Consider the following 15,442-nt stretch of genomic DNA (forward strand, 5'->3'; position numbering starts at 1 on the left):
AGTCACATCTAAAATTACATTAACTGGCATTCAGCAGACTGCACACTGAGTTTCTTTCCTTACTTTCATCCAAGTATTAATGATTCTAACAACTGCCTCGTGACACCCTGTGGAATATCTAAGCAATTGCACACTTCAGCTTAACCAGAATAAATTCTCCAGCAAAGAGGAAATAACACAGGAGAGTGAATATTGATTACATGTTTTCTGAAACAAAGTTAAGATCTGGTCCTTTATTATCATCAGCTTGACCTACCAATTCTAGGCACCCTAAATTAAAGTACTTATTTCCTATGCACAGTGCTTATCTGAATTCCACAGCATTTACACTATTTCCTTCCTCTTAAAACTAATTTAAAATGTGATCCAACCCTTAACCAAGAAAACATGTTCTAAAATTATTCAGCATTTACAAAATTCTTTCCTCAGAGGTAAAGAGAACAGGCGGCAAATTAAAAACATCCCCATTGAATCACAACTGCATTAAAATAAGTCATTTAATGCACAGTCCATAGATAAAGCCAGAGGAAAGGACCTGATTATTCTTCTTTTTGTGCTATATAAATCTGAAGAAAATACACTGACAGGAACACACATTGGAGTACACATAGGGAGAGCAGAATCAGTAACACAGTTTTTGTTTGTTGGAATGGGCATGAGATTAGCAAAGATCTGCTAATGCAGACAAGAGTTTATGTCTGGTAAATCACAAACAGTTCTCTCAAAAAGGCCTCATTACAGGGCCTTTAATAATAAATAATAAATAAGCAGCCTCACATGCTAACATCTTTGAACACCAAATATGATTGAGTTCCTCCTGGGCTTTTTAAGCCTGGAAAAAACAATAACCCATCAGGTAATCGCTGTCACCCTCTGGCAAATACTGGCAGCAGGCATATATGTAAGAATATTATGCTATTCCTGAATAGTAACCTACTTTGAGCATCTATGTTACGACAAGAACTATTACAACATTATTTATCCTCAAAAATTTATATTCTTATCTGATAGGAAATAAGTTTCTGTGTAGTTTTGCCAGCATGTAATTTTTACCTATGTAAACTGCCATGTATCTGTGTCATGAGCTGTATGATAAGGCACTGTTCCACTCTTTCTGTATTTCGAAAATGTATATATTCCGAGAGCTTGCAGCAGACAATATTCCTATTTAGAAAACCAACACCCTTACAGATAAACATCTTCCTTATGGGGCATCCGGTCAATGGACAGCAAGTGCTAATCTTACCACTTTTTGGTGATGTTCTCAGGAATGGGTCTTAAATACTAAAGGGATTAAGGAAAATCTCACCAAGAGACAGGTTTTAAACTATACAATAACTCAAAAGAAAAAAAAAGTACTTCAAAACAAAAAGGAGCACCTTTTGCTTACAGTATGACACGATAGAACTGACAAAAGTGATGTGCTTCAAAGTGTTTCGAGTTCACTAATTTCCTTCCACTGCTTCTTCCTTATAAACAGGCAAACTCACAATAAATAGATAAGTGTTATAACTAAAGTTTTTGAAAGTCACACTCTGAATATTCAAATGAATGTGACACTGAGAATTTATCCTACAAAATCTTTAATATATTATTTAAAAACTTGCAGCTCGCAACTGAACTTATTTACTAAAGTACAGGATTTGCACTAATCTTTGGCTTTACCAAGGTAATTGGGAAAAGGCAAGCTAATCTTATCATTACATGCTATAATACTATTGGACTTCATAAGCAGCTTCAATAGCTATGAAAATACTTGATTATTTTTCAATTTGTTCTCAATTTACAATATTTGCAGTGTGCCTGGATATGATGTGGACTGGATACCAATGGTGCCCAAGGAGATAGCATCTCCAAATAATGGGCTTATAAGTTTTCCATGAGAGAAAACCTTTTTTTAATGAGAGATGATTAATCAGTTTGAATAGTTGAGGTGTTGTTTTTTACTTCATACTTCCTTCAGGACTGCAGCTCAAAGTAGCAAAGCACATGACCATCATAAAGAAACTTCTGAAACAAATGCTTCTTCAGATAACAGCCCTCACAGTAACCCAATGACAAGAGCAATAGAGAAGTGACATGAGCTGGTTATTACGCTGCTGCTGCCTCCTCAACTTCTTCCTGAGGTATTGCATTGTTTCCCTCCAAAGTGCTGGCATTTATACGCATTTTCTACTTCTTCCAGCTCATCATAGCTTTGCCGTTAGGATGACAAAGCTGGTCAGATTAATAATTATGACATTGAAGACTTTTAAATCCATGTTTATGTTACTAAGAATCACTGAGCCCATTGTACCTGAAATACAGAAACCTTCCCCTTTGTCTTGTCTGAAGCTGCCAATCGCCGCACTTTACATTGTCTCAAAGAAACCAGAAAGTGCTTTGGGTGAAGGGAAGCTAATTTATACAGTGTTTAAGCAAAACATGGGCTTCAGATTCTGATTGGTGTCTTTTTAGAAATACTGCCACACAAACTATTATATCATCCAACAAATGAAACTGAAGAATTATGACACAAAACTTTTCTTTGTGAAATAAATTTACCTTTTTTCCTCCAAATCTTAGATAATGTTTTTACATTATTTATTGCACTAGTGTATATGTTGCCTTTTTATAGACAGTTCTGTATAACAACAGCACAAACCAATAACTTACATAAGACACACCTTTTTCTATACTCCCAAAATACTAAACTTATACAGAACTGATGCTGTCAGCCAAGAATTTATGGGGAAATTATATCCCACGGGTTTACATTGTCCCCTGCAATCTACACTAACATGCTAAGTCAGCCAAGTGTACCATGTCATAGAGAGCAAATGTCAAGCCTAGAGATGACATGCTTAATATTGTCAATTTTGTTAGGCAAGGCTCTATGTAAAGACTGTTGTGAAAGACTGCCTTGCTCAGTGGCCAGAATAATCTCTATAGCAATGCAGTGTGCATGGTTAACCCCTTACGGAGTTGAATAAGAAATAAAAGTTGAAAGCAATGAGCTAACTACCTTCTTTTGTGAATACAAATCATGTACAGTGTGCTCAAGTAGAAGGCCAGTATTACACCCATGGCCCTCTGTACTTAAAACTAACACTTCAGCAATCCTAGGTCAAACATTTCCTGAGTTTGTTAGTTTATCTAATTGCATCTGTTTAATTCATTATCATACATGTGAATACAAAAAATATATATTCGGCAATCAGAAACATCAGTCTGCTATTTCATATAGACTTGAATTCAGAAACTGACAGCCTCCTATTGCATCAAGAAACAGAAGCAAAATTGGTAGAACACAGTTCATATTTGGAGGAGGCTCAAAAAAAGAAAAATAAGTCCTTCCTCCAAAGAAATGTGTTTTTATTATTATTACAGCACAATCGCTACAGGAAAAATTTAATCCATCTTTATGTAATGTGAGATTATAGATTTCTTCCATAATATATTATTCAAATGTACCGCTACAAGAAGGATTCAGAAAAAAAAGAACAAGACTTAAGAGAGAAGGGGGTGATTTTCACATAGAGAGAGAAGAAAATTCCCATAGGGCTGCTTAAGAAAGGGATCTGCCCTCAAGTCAGCTGATACTTTTACAGGCTATAAAAGCTGGTCAGTGGGCAAACTGAGCCAAGAGAGCAGAAGGCTGTCACACAGAAAGGAGCTCCTGGAATGAAAGCTTGGCTTCTGTTGCCAGACTCCAGCTGAGAAAGAGCTGGAACTTAATGCTAAAATTAACCTTCCCCAGGAAGCTGGCCAAAAGAAGCCTGGGCTGATAATATCCACTTATGTATCTGGAAATGCTCAGCCTCTGTCTCCTTCTCTTTAGGGACCAATAAATTCTCAGAACAAAACAGCTTGACTCTTGGACTCTTCTAAGCAGGACTGTCAGATATCCACTGCAAAGTTTTTGCTCTCATTATATCTATTCATTGTGATATAACTCAAATCATAATAGGTATTTTCCAGACAGTAGAGAAGATAATACAAAGTGAAATAACACATAATTTCAGTTACAACACATAAAGAGGCGGGCATCCACTCATAACAAGCTGCTACTTCTTATAATAATGCAATTTTTTGTATTATTATCAATTTATCAGTTTTATCAATTTACAGTTTGACAGTGTGACTGAGTGTACCCTCACCAAGTTTGCTGATGACACCAAGCTGAGTGTTACAATCAACACAGTAGAAGGGAGGGACATCATCCACAGGGACCTTGGCAGGCTCAAGAACTGGGTACACAGAAATTTAAGGAGGTTTAACAAGGCCAAATTCAAGGCCAAGGCAATTTCAGACATAAGAATAGACTGGGAGAAGAACTCCTTGAGAGCAGCTGTGTGGAGAAGAACTTAAGGGTTCTGGTGGATGAAAAGCCTGACATGAACCAGCAAGGTGCTCTTGCAGTCCAAAAGGACAACAGTGTCCTGGGCTGCATCAACAGAGGGGCAACCAGCAGGACAAGGGAGGAAACTGTCCCCCTGTACTCTGATCTTGTACAGCCTCACCTGGTATACTGTGTCCAAGCCTGAGGTCCCCAGTACAGGACAGATGCAAAGCTGCTAGATCAGGTCCAAAGTAGGGCTGTGAAGATGGTCAGAGGGATAGAGCACATCTCCTGTGAAGACAGGCTTAGGGAGTTGGGCTTGTTTAGCTTGGAGAAGACAGGCTGGGGGGACCTCATTGTAGACTTCCAGTACTTAACGGTCACTTACAAGCAGGAAGGGAACTGATGTTTTCCACTGTTTTATTGTGGCAGGACAAGGAGGAATAGCTTTAAATGCAGAGAGGGGAGATTTAGGTTAGAAGAGACACTAGAACAGGATGCCCAGAGAGGCTGTGGATACCCCTTCTCTGGAGGTATTCAAGGCCACGTTGGATGGGGTTCTGAACAGCCTGATCTAGTGGCTGGCAACCCTACCCACGGCAGGGGGTGAACCTAGATGATCAGGTCCCTCGTGATTTAAGTCATTTTGTGATTCTGTGATTTATTTTACTGCAGTTGTTTATTTATCCTTTTTCATATTTCTTCAATCAACATCACTGCTGGGAAAATTTCATATTAACTGAGGGTTTATTCACTTGTAATCTTGTTCATTCCTTCCACACTCACTCTGGTACTGCAGTTTGTAATAAAATATCTTTAACCTAGAGAGTGTTCTGTTATCATGTACATCTAGGTAGACAATCCAGTTAATGAATTAATACGAGATTTAAACAATATCATAATCAAATATTCTTCCAGTTTTTATTTATACTTTTTATGTATGTATGTGTTGAAATACTTTTTGAATTTCTGGTTTTGTTTTGTTTTTAACTAACATTACTATATATTTCTATCGATGGTTTATGGTTACCATTTAAATCATCAGAAAGAAAATGTTTCCTTTCCTGATACGTTTAAAAATATATTTAACATGCCTTGTAAGGTTTGTATTTGAAACTCTACACATCTCTCAAATAAGCAATTCCAATAGTTCTGATTCCAAAGAAAAGCTGTGAAAGATACAGGTATTTAGACAAAACAAGACAAATGCACATTTGAACACACTGTTCTATGATTCAGAATCATTTTGCAAAGAATTTATGAGTCACAGGTACTTCACACATAAAGGAAAAGAAAATGTATAAGTAAGTGCTTTAAAACTGCTATCATATTAATCCTTAATTACATACCTTTCCCTACAGCTTTAAAAATTATTTCAGAGGTTTTCAATATTATTACCCTGATTTTCTTAAAAATATTCTCAAAAAAAGGATAATACAGCATATCAAAATAACAGAGGAAAAGTCTTAAACTTCAGACATCTTTTCTCTGAGAGTAAGGAATAAGAGGACAAACAAACTGAAAACAGAAGAAGCAGAAATGGAAAATAGTCAAAACCAAGTAAACAAAGATAATAGGAAAAAAAAATTTACATTGAAAACAAAAATAACTGAAGGTCTGCCCCCTAGCTGCTGTAAATAACAGCTATATATCTTCAATACAGCTGTGCTGATTTGTACTTGGAGAGCATTCCTGCCCTCAGAAATTGCACTCAAAAGCTTGTAACAGAGAATCCAATTTCACACTGGAAGTATTTTATATGAGTTTCTTTAAGTGCCAGAGGTAAAATGTAGCAAAAAGAAAACATAGCTGCAGAGCTTAAGCAGCAAGTCCAGAATTAACCAGAAATAACAAAACCCTTTCAATTGGAAAGTTACCTTATACTTCAACAGGTTAGAATGGGCATTTGTATGTATGTATAAGGGACAATGAAGTGACTTTACTTGTAAGAACAGTTTTACAAAAGAATAACAGTTCTCCCTGTCCCCTTCTTCTCAAGCGATGGCTTTTCTTAAGCATTTTAAATTAGCATATGGTACATCGGTCTATATCAAGAGTTGAAGTGCTCAAAATGTTGTTCATCAGAGAAATAAGATTCTTGTTTCTAGGAGATGTAATTTAATATTAGCACTTACACAGGCACAGAAGACAATGCACATATTGAGTTTCACCATTAGTCTGCAGGCCAGACAGGCTTTCTATGTATAAACTATCAAAGCACCACTAAACTTAAACAGAAATGTTAAACGCAGCAACTTAAATGTCTTTAATCAACATCTGTTGAACAGTTTAGATTTTCTACAGCAGCAGTGGTAATGCAGCTATGCCTTAATATAATTAAATGTCTGAATAGGAAGTAGAAATAATCCAAAGTATTTCTGTGTTTGAGATAGCTTCTCTTGGTATGAGAAGATCTGTTTTAATTCAGTTCAATTTTTCATTAGGTTACTGATGCCTAGGATTTATTAATCTATATACCCATGCTTAGTTATTTGGCTTTCTTCATTTTTTACTTATTGAAAAAGCCTTGATGAAAATATTCACGAAGGCTCCTCATCATTCTTTTGGCAATCACAGAAGAATTCATTTTAATATCCTAAATGTCCATTTGTAGGTTATCTGCTATGGCAATGTCAGTGACAAATCTCATGCTATACTAAAATTGATAGAACACCTGTAGCATTTCATTTCAGATGTATATTTCTTCACATTTTAAGCCACACATTATCTCAAGGATTTACACATGAGCCAGCAGTGCGCTCTGGCAGCCCGGAAAGCAAATGGGATCCTGGGCTCCATCAGGAGAGGGGTGGTCAGCAGGGATAGGGAGGTGATCGTCCCTCTCTACTCTGCTCTTGTGAGGCCCCATCTGGAGTACTGTGTCCAGGTGTGGAGCCCTCAGTACAAAAAAGATATGGAGATTTTGGAAAGGGTCCAGAGGAGGGCCACAAAGATGATCAGGGGGCTGGAGCACCTCCCCTATGAGGACAGGCTGAGGGAGTTGGGTTTGTTCAGCCTGGAGAAGAGAAGGTTGCGGGGTGACCTCATTGCAGCCTTTCAATACCTGAAGGGAACTTACTCCCAGGAAGGGAGTAAACTCTTCGAAAGGGCTGATAATAGCAGGACTAGGGGAAATGGTTTTAAGTTGAAGGAGGGAAGATTTAGGTTGGATGTTAGGGGAAAGTTCTTTACTAGAAGAGTGGTTAGGTCCTGGAACAGGCTGCCCAGTGAGGTTGTGGATGCCCCGTCCTTGGAGGTGTTCAAGGCCAGGTTGGACGGGGCCCTGGGCAACCTGATCTAGTAAAGGTGTATGTTTGGTGGCCCTGCTAGGCAGGGGCGTTGGAACTACATGATCCTTGAGGTCCCTTCCAACCCGGGTAATTCTGTGATTCTGTGATTCTGTGAGAAGTCTCAGCAACTGTCAGTTGCACTCCCACAGCACTAAGCCCACTGCATGTTCCATTACTATAAGAAATGTGCATTCTCTCCATGCGCAAGTTTGCAAGATACTAAATAAAACCTTCAGAAAAGCAGTTAGAAGTTTTTCCATGCATGACCAGTTTAAAGTCCTATATTCAATGGCTATATCTCAATACATGTTACATTGGCTGACAAAAAATTAATTTCTGTAATAATTGTAAAGTTTGTAAACATACAAAGATACATTCATCTGTCTCCTGAAGAACACATGCGTAACTTTTACTACGAAACTCTTCTAAAAAACATGAGCAATCCACACTGCTTTACAATGACACTACAGTGGACTGACAACACTTTCATTTCCATTCAGAAAACAGCAGATAGTAGTAATGGTCCAGCCTTTCTAAGCGGTCACTAATGAGCTAACAGTGACAATTGCTGTACACTTGAAATATCATGAAAGAATTCACGTTTTGGGAATCTGACACTACTTAGAAGACTTGCTCCCAGGGATAATTCACAGTGATGATCTCTTCAGCAGCTAAATTAGCAAACTCCTCTTTCCTATTACCTTCCTACGTAGTCTAGATTTCATACTTTGAAGTTCTTCACATTTGTACAACTGCTTACTGTCACATCCACCTCATGACATGCAAAAAAGTCCCAAGCTCTCAAAAGTCATGTATTTTTTTCAATAAACATCCAAATCAAGCTATTTATGACTCCCTTGACAGCCACAAGAAAAATCCAGACTTAACTATAGATTAAGATTTTGGGATAGGTCACAGCAGGTATTTCACTTGAATTTAAAATCTACTTCTACATATTCTCAATCCTGTTCATCAGCAAGCAGCTGCTTTAAATATAAATGGTTTAGAAATTTTTTCACCAGCTTCTTACCCTCACTCAGGAGCAGCAACAGGCACTACAGAAAGCAAGATAAAGAAGTTCTTTGGTGCGCAGTCATTTTGGCATGGGGTTAAACACAGAGCAACAGAGGTCTCTGAGCCCATCTGGGGACATGAAGGGAGATTTCTACTGTCAAGTCAAGGCATATCTTACACAGTAAATGTAGAGAGCTTGATTTTTCTCTCAGATAAATAAAAGTTTATACTGGCATAATTACCTTCAGCAGATTTACTGCTGGTTTACTCCTAAATAAATGGCAAATAGGCCAATATTTCTTTCACATATAAAAGACTAAACTATTTTATGCCTTTTTTTCTTTTCACTTTCCAAGAACTGCTTTACTCCATTCTCTTTCTTTCACTTTGATCTTAGCACTGTGCCTGGTTGGGCATTAAAAATTAAAGTCAGGTGTGCTAGAAGGAAGTGAATTAGATTCAGATTCCATTCTGAAGTTGCACTTATTCTACCCATATTCAAACATACCGTTGCTGATTCTACCACCAAGAAATATATCCTACTTGGCAACAAGAAAATTATCAAAGCAATCTGACCAAATTGGCACTACAAGCTTTGGCTGCATCTGGTAACAATAATATAAAGGGAGAAGTATGAAGATAACAATTCTCATTTATCGTTGCCATTAAACTTATCTTCATGCATACTCAAGTCTTTGAACTTCATGCTTTAATTTAACCACTAAGAGCTTCACTCAAAAGTGATGCTTTTCCAAAGGTGATAAAATATCCAGTATAGTAAGGTATGAGAGACCCTAGTCACAAGGACTAGCTCATTTGGACAGTGATGGACCACAACTGAAAAAGCATCAGGGAGCTCTAAGAATGCAGAAATTAAGGAACTTGGTTGTAACAAAAGAACAGAACCTTTATATACTAGAAAACTGGAAAAAAACAATCTTTTATACATAAGCTTATTTTTTTATATTAAGAACATCTCTTTTTATCTCCAGTTATAACAAATGTGGCTATATATACAGTCAAGTTGCAGATCAACTATAACTGCTTATCCTACCAATAAGGTAAGCAAAAGCAACAGAGTTTACTTCATTATTTCAAATGTTTGGAATGCTTTACCACATTAGTAAGTTATTCAGTCATGACACTGCTAAATATTTCGTGTATCAAACTGACAAAACCAATCCTAACAAAATAGATCAGAGAAGATGAGAAGCCTATTGCAGAAGTACTCACCACAGCTTGGTGTTTGAAAGAGCCTGTAAATAAGACATCAAAGCATTTTAGTTTTGTGTAAAGCTTTGTTTCACAGTCTACTTTTTGAAGGATTTGGTTTTGTGTCACTTGAAAGAGTCATCAATACTCAAAGATAAACAGCCTGAAGGTATAAAAGCCATCTGAACTTATCATAGAATCATTGAGTATACTGAGTTGGAAGGCATCCACAAGGATCACAGTCTAACTCCTGGCTCCATACAGAACCACCCAAAAACCAAACTCTATATCTGAGAGCAGTGTCCAAACACTCTCTGAACTCCAGCAGCTCAGGGCCATGCCCATTGCCCTCAGCAGCCTGTTCCATATCCACCACCCACAAGGGCAGAACCTACAACCTTTCCTTAACACCTTGATAAAGATCCCAACCCTCCCCTGATCGGGTCCTGTCACTGTCCTCAGAGAGCAGAGCTCAGTGCTGCTCCTCCACTCCCTGTGAGGAGCTGAAAGGCCATGAAGCCTCCCCTCATCCTGCTCTGGAATTAACAAATCCAGGGACCTCAGCCTATCATGTTGAGATTATTAGGAAATAGGCCATCACTCACAGACGCAGCTCCAAAAGCAGTGAACCATATGAATACACTTTCAGAATGATCTCCATTATCCCAAAGGTGTTTGGTGGCTCGTTGCACAGTTCACCCTTTCACCACATAAGAGAAGCAAAGGAACAGGGTTACAAGGAGGGGAAGGAACTGACCCAAATTATCTATTTTGTCCAAATAAAAAACAGCACAAAAACTTCATTATTGACCCTCTGAAGAAAAGGATTTAAATCAGCCAGGAAAAAGCACTGCAGACCAGAAAGCCGACAGCAAGGTGTGTTCCCTGAACACAGGGCTAGAAACTGATAATTTCAGAAAAAGTCATGAATGGATTGGAATGAAATCTAGGAAGTCAAAACCAGGACATCTGTCTCATCAAGTACTGCAAGTGAAAATATAAAACTAAACAACGTTTAAATTGTATACATAATGCATTATTTCTTGCACTTTAGGAAATAAATATTTCCATGTCACTCCTGTAGTAATTTGTGAGATAGCACGTGTCCCTTGGACCTCAGCACTCTTACTCACACAGACCTACAGAATATAGTTAAAACAATGAAGACGTCATTCTTTAGGAGTGAGTGCCAATCACTTTTCCAGGTAATTTTAATAATAAATTAAATGGTCTCAAAAGACTCGTTCAGAAACTGGAATTATTTTTAGCGCTTCATATAATAACCATTTTAAATTGCCATAAAATGTTGCATGCAAGAACTGCTCAGGGTCAGGACAGTCAGGGGAAACTTAAACAGTTTCATATTAATTAGACGCAGGTCCTTTCCACAGCAAAATCATCTCAGCATTTGCTCTGTACCGATTTGAAAGAGACAAAAATAGTCACAGCATTTAAGATGCTATTGTTTTCTATCATTTTTTTTTTTCTTTTTTAAGATTTTATATTCGTTGCCTTTTTTATTATTATTATTATTTTGATATAACATTAATTGTTTTCCAAACAAACACCTAATGATATTTTAGGTAAAAATTGCCAGGTATTTATTTCTAAAAATAACCTAAATATTAGAATATGAGGTCATTTTAAAAATTATCTGAAAAATCTTTTGAGGAAAAAAAAAAAAAGTGCATTTTTGGCAGACTATTCCACAGAAGAAAAAATATTATATCTTAAGAAACTTTGATTCTTCCTTATACTTTTAAGATAAATAGGTAACAATTTCCTAAATAACTATTGCATTCTTCTGCAACTTCCCGATATGACAACTTCTGCTTTATTCTTGCCCTGTCACATTGTACAGAATTCAGCTTTTTCACACTTCAAAAGGAATTTCCTCTAACTCAATTGAAAAGATAATAATACACTTCACTCATTTTAAAGCACGTGAGTTGGCTGCTTTCTCAACATGAATAAACTTCAATCTTACTTAAAGATAACTTTGTTAATTAGTATTGACATTTCAGAGCCCAATGGCAGCTTCCTTCCTCACCAATAACACTGCTGTTACACACTGTATGACACCCTTATGTAAGTATCTAATTGATCTTAGTCCTACATTGCAAATGCCATACTGATTTAAAAGCATTTCTTTATGTTACATATAATCTGAGCCTTGAACTATTCAGTGTAAATCACACAAGTGTGTGAAGAATCCTCTCAAAAGTAGACAAGCATCGCTTGTTCTGGAATACTAACCATTATTTATGCTTAATTATTTGTCTCTAAAATGTTAAATACCTGTGATCTACACATACACATTTACTGCTTCCCAACAAATGAGTACTGATCTCTAGTTACTCTATTTCATCAGGTTTTATGTCTTTCATACAAAATACAAACAATGCCTTTTTGTTTATATAACTACAGTTTATATGCATGAGTGCAAGTATGCCTCTTATGTAAATACGATGTTTTAATTAGTAATATATGTACAGTGGCATTATACTACTGTGCTGAAAACTGCACAAACATAAGTAAACAAGACAGCATCATCTTCTAGGTGAAGCCAATATTTCTTCACTTCCTTGAAAGCCCATGATTTACAATATACAAAACGTTTCTGATATTCAAAATTCACCATTTACAGAACTGACATTAGGAAAAATAGTTTTTAGGCTTTATTAATTTCATGAAACTTCAAGGTATTCAGTGATTTTCTCATGGAAACACAGTGATTGCTTTCAAATAGTTCACTAGTCATAAGGGTTCAGTCAAGGTGTTCTCCTTCTGAAGTGAAGATATGAAGTAAAACAGCAGTTTAAAGCAGGTCATTGGGAATTTATAAAAAATTTCTAAACATATAATCCTAGTCTAACATGATATAAATTTACCGTCCTTTAGAAGACAGCTAAGAGTAATACATACAAAGCAATGCATACAACACAGTTTAACACAGACCGGACAATATCACATAGTGTGCACAGTCCAGCCATTCCAAGTACAGATTCCAATTATTACATTAGAGCTAAGACTTTATGACATTTCCTACAAATGCTAATTAGCTGGTAGGTTAGGGCCCTCAGTCACGTAGCACTTCATCAATCAGAAAGCTTAAACTATTAAAGATGGAAACTGTAACATTTTACATGAAAAGTTATGTTGCAAGTCAAAGTAGAATATATTAACCTCCTTTACATGGCTTTCTTTTACAACAATCCCCACAGAAGTATTTCCACAAGCTGTTGTCCTAATATGATCCAGCTCTACATTCTCTATCCTGTTCTTGTCTCAACAGCTACTGTTTTCAACAAAAAGACTCAAACTTCAGTGTGTTTGCGAACACAAGTGTGCATATACAAACATCTACGAATTCCTAGAGTACAAAACACACCAGTTATAGTCATTGTACAAAGGAGAAAATTTGGGAGAAATATGGATATAAAACAATTGTCATATAGTTCAGCACTTCTGCCCCTCAATCTACACATCAGACATATTCATAGAACTTTGCACATTCTGGTAAGAAATATATAAAGAATCCTGAGGTCTGCCCCTCTGCATGCTAAACTGACAGATATGAGGTGTAAGACTAGCTTTGCCAGGTTAAACAGGGCTATTAAAACAACATACCCAACTTTACTGGCACTAAAATGAAACAGTGGTGCCAAAGATTCTAAAAGAAAGAAATATTAAGTAATATTGCACCCCTGACATTGACATAAGTTTATTATTACTCCATGCCAATCTACCTTGATCCAAATCCTCTGAATGCTTGCAGTTCCAGTGTTTGGCCTCCTTCAGGCCTACAAATTTTACTAAATAGTATGGTGTTTTATTCAATTTGCTTTAAAAATACACCAAAATCAACAAATGGAAGGACAATGCATCATTAGCTCATTGTGTATCCCATTAAATGTTTATGGAAAAAAAAAAATTAAAAATGCCTTATATGTGTTCCTATGCCATCCTGTAGGACTCACCATGACTGGTTTGTTACCAAAATCTTTATTTCCTTCACATTTTTTAGTAGGGAGCCTTCATGAGAAGGCATCTTATCCTCAAAGTAAAACAGCTATCTAAAAACAAAGAAAATTCTATCTTTGAAAATAAGCTTTCTTTGTTTTGCTTCGGAATCCTTTGTATTTTTCAACATAGTAGATAATAGTAATGTATATAAGAGAAAGAATATAGAGTTAGACACTTCTACATATTCCTCCCAGTCATTTCAGGTTATTACTGACTGAAATTTTAAGTACTGTATGCACATTATTCCTTCTTCAACTACACAAACACAACCAGGAAAATACTGTTTTAAGCTAGATGTAACACTTAAGCTGAGCAAAGAAAGATGTAGCTATCTATACTGCGTCAACAAACAAAGGCAACAAAATAACAGTTTACTCACCTGTCCTCATGCCAAAAGTAAATTACATAAAGAAAATGTGTCCCAGCAAATAAATAAATAAATGGAGACAAGTGTTATTATATTCCCTACATAATATAATGCTCCTGGGGGACTTAAAAACCAGAAGACATTCCTTCCATTTTCCAAAGTGGTTTTATGAGAATAATGAATGGTGCAATGTCCTAGTGGAAGGTATATATGTAAAGGAAGGACAATCCACTAGAGGGCTTAACTGTTTCACCATGCATGTAATCCGAGGTGGTGTACAGCGCTTTACCCTCACTGACCTCAGCACGCACAGATGCTTTATCAAGGCACATTAATTTCTAAATATTCAAGAACCAAACATTTGGCCATCATCATTTCAAGTGAAAACAATAAAGGAAGAACTGGCTAGATCAGAAAATGAGCAATAACTGAAGAAACTGAAGAGGAACAAGTAATCCAGGATGAAGTATTTGTATTTAATCCCACAAACACTGTCTTCATTTCTGCTCTCAAGTGCATCTATATACACTGAAGTGATGCAAACGCACACAGTGGATACTCTCTAACATAAACATTTTTGTGTGTGTAAGGAAAAGGATACGGTAAGTAAGCACTCTATAACTGTATGTAGAATCCAAAGCTACATTCCCAAGACAGTTCAACCCCATAGCTACATCACAAAGTAGAAACTTTAACAACTAAATCCAACATGCAATTGAGCTAAATCTGTGGAAAATTAGCAATAAGAATAATAAGGCTGTTAGAAGACATCCTGCATTCTGAATATCTGTAGCCCGTCCTGCATAGGAAGAGCAGATAACTGACTTAATTTGGGTTCTTTCCCTACTTCCTTTACTCTCTTTACCAAAGTGTGTTTACAGGGGAAAAAAAGAAAAAAAAAAAAAGAAGTGTACTAATCTATTACAAGTCTCACACATTTCATCTTGTTTGTGCTACTTGGAAAGACCAGTATTCGGTGTTAGCAGGTATAAAAGAAATCCCAATGGCAAGGAGTGAGATTTGTCAGGATTTTTAGCACTTCATTTAACTGCTAGAATTTTTCCGAACTGCATCACATAAAAATATGTAATATAATTAAAATATAATACCACAGAAATAACTTCATGGAAGATAACACATGTTACAGAGCTACTCAACTACTACCAACTTACTCTTTGCCATTTTTGTAATAATTTAAAAGTAAAATGGCTT

The 15,442-nt window shown here is 36.6% G+C and overlaps 1 protein-coding gene across 15 annotated transcripts in view; it reads right to left on the reverse strand.

The window, feature by feature from the left end:
- ERC2 (ELKS/RAB6-interacting/CAST family member 2) overlaps positions 1 to 15,442 on the reverse strand; it is a 369,824-nt gene that overhangs the window by 252,817 nt on the left and 101,565 nt on the right. The gene's annotated exons all lie outside the window — the stretch shown is intronic.

Source organism: Coturnix japonica, chromosome 12 (genome assembly GCF_001577835.2).
Source record: "Coturnix japonica isolate 7356 chromosome 12, Coturnix japonica 2.1, whole genome shotgun sequence".
Classification (NCBI taxonomy): domain Eukaryota; kingdom Metazoa; phylum Chordata; class Aves; order Galliformes; family Phasianidae; genus Coturnix; species Coturnix japonica.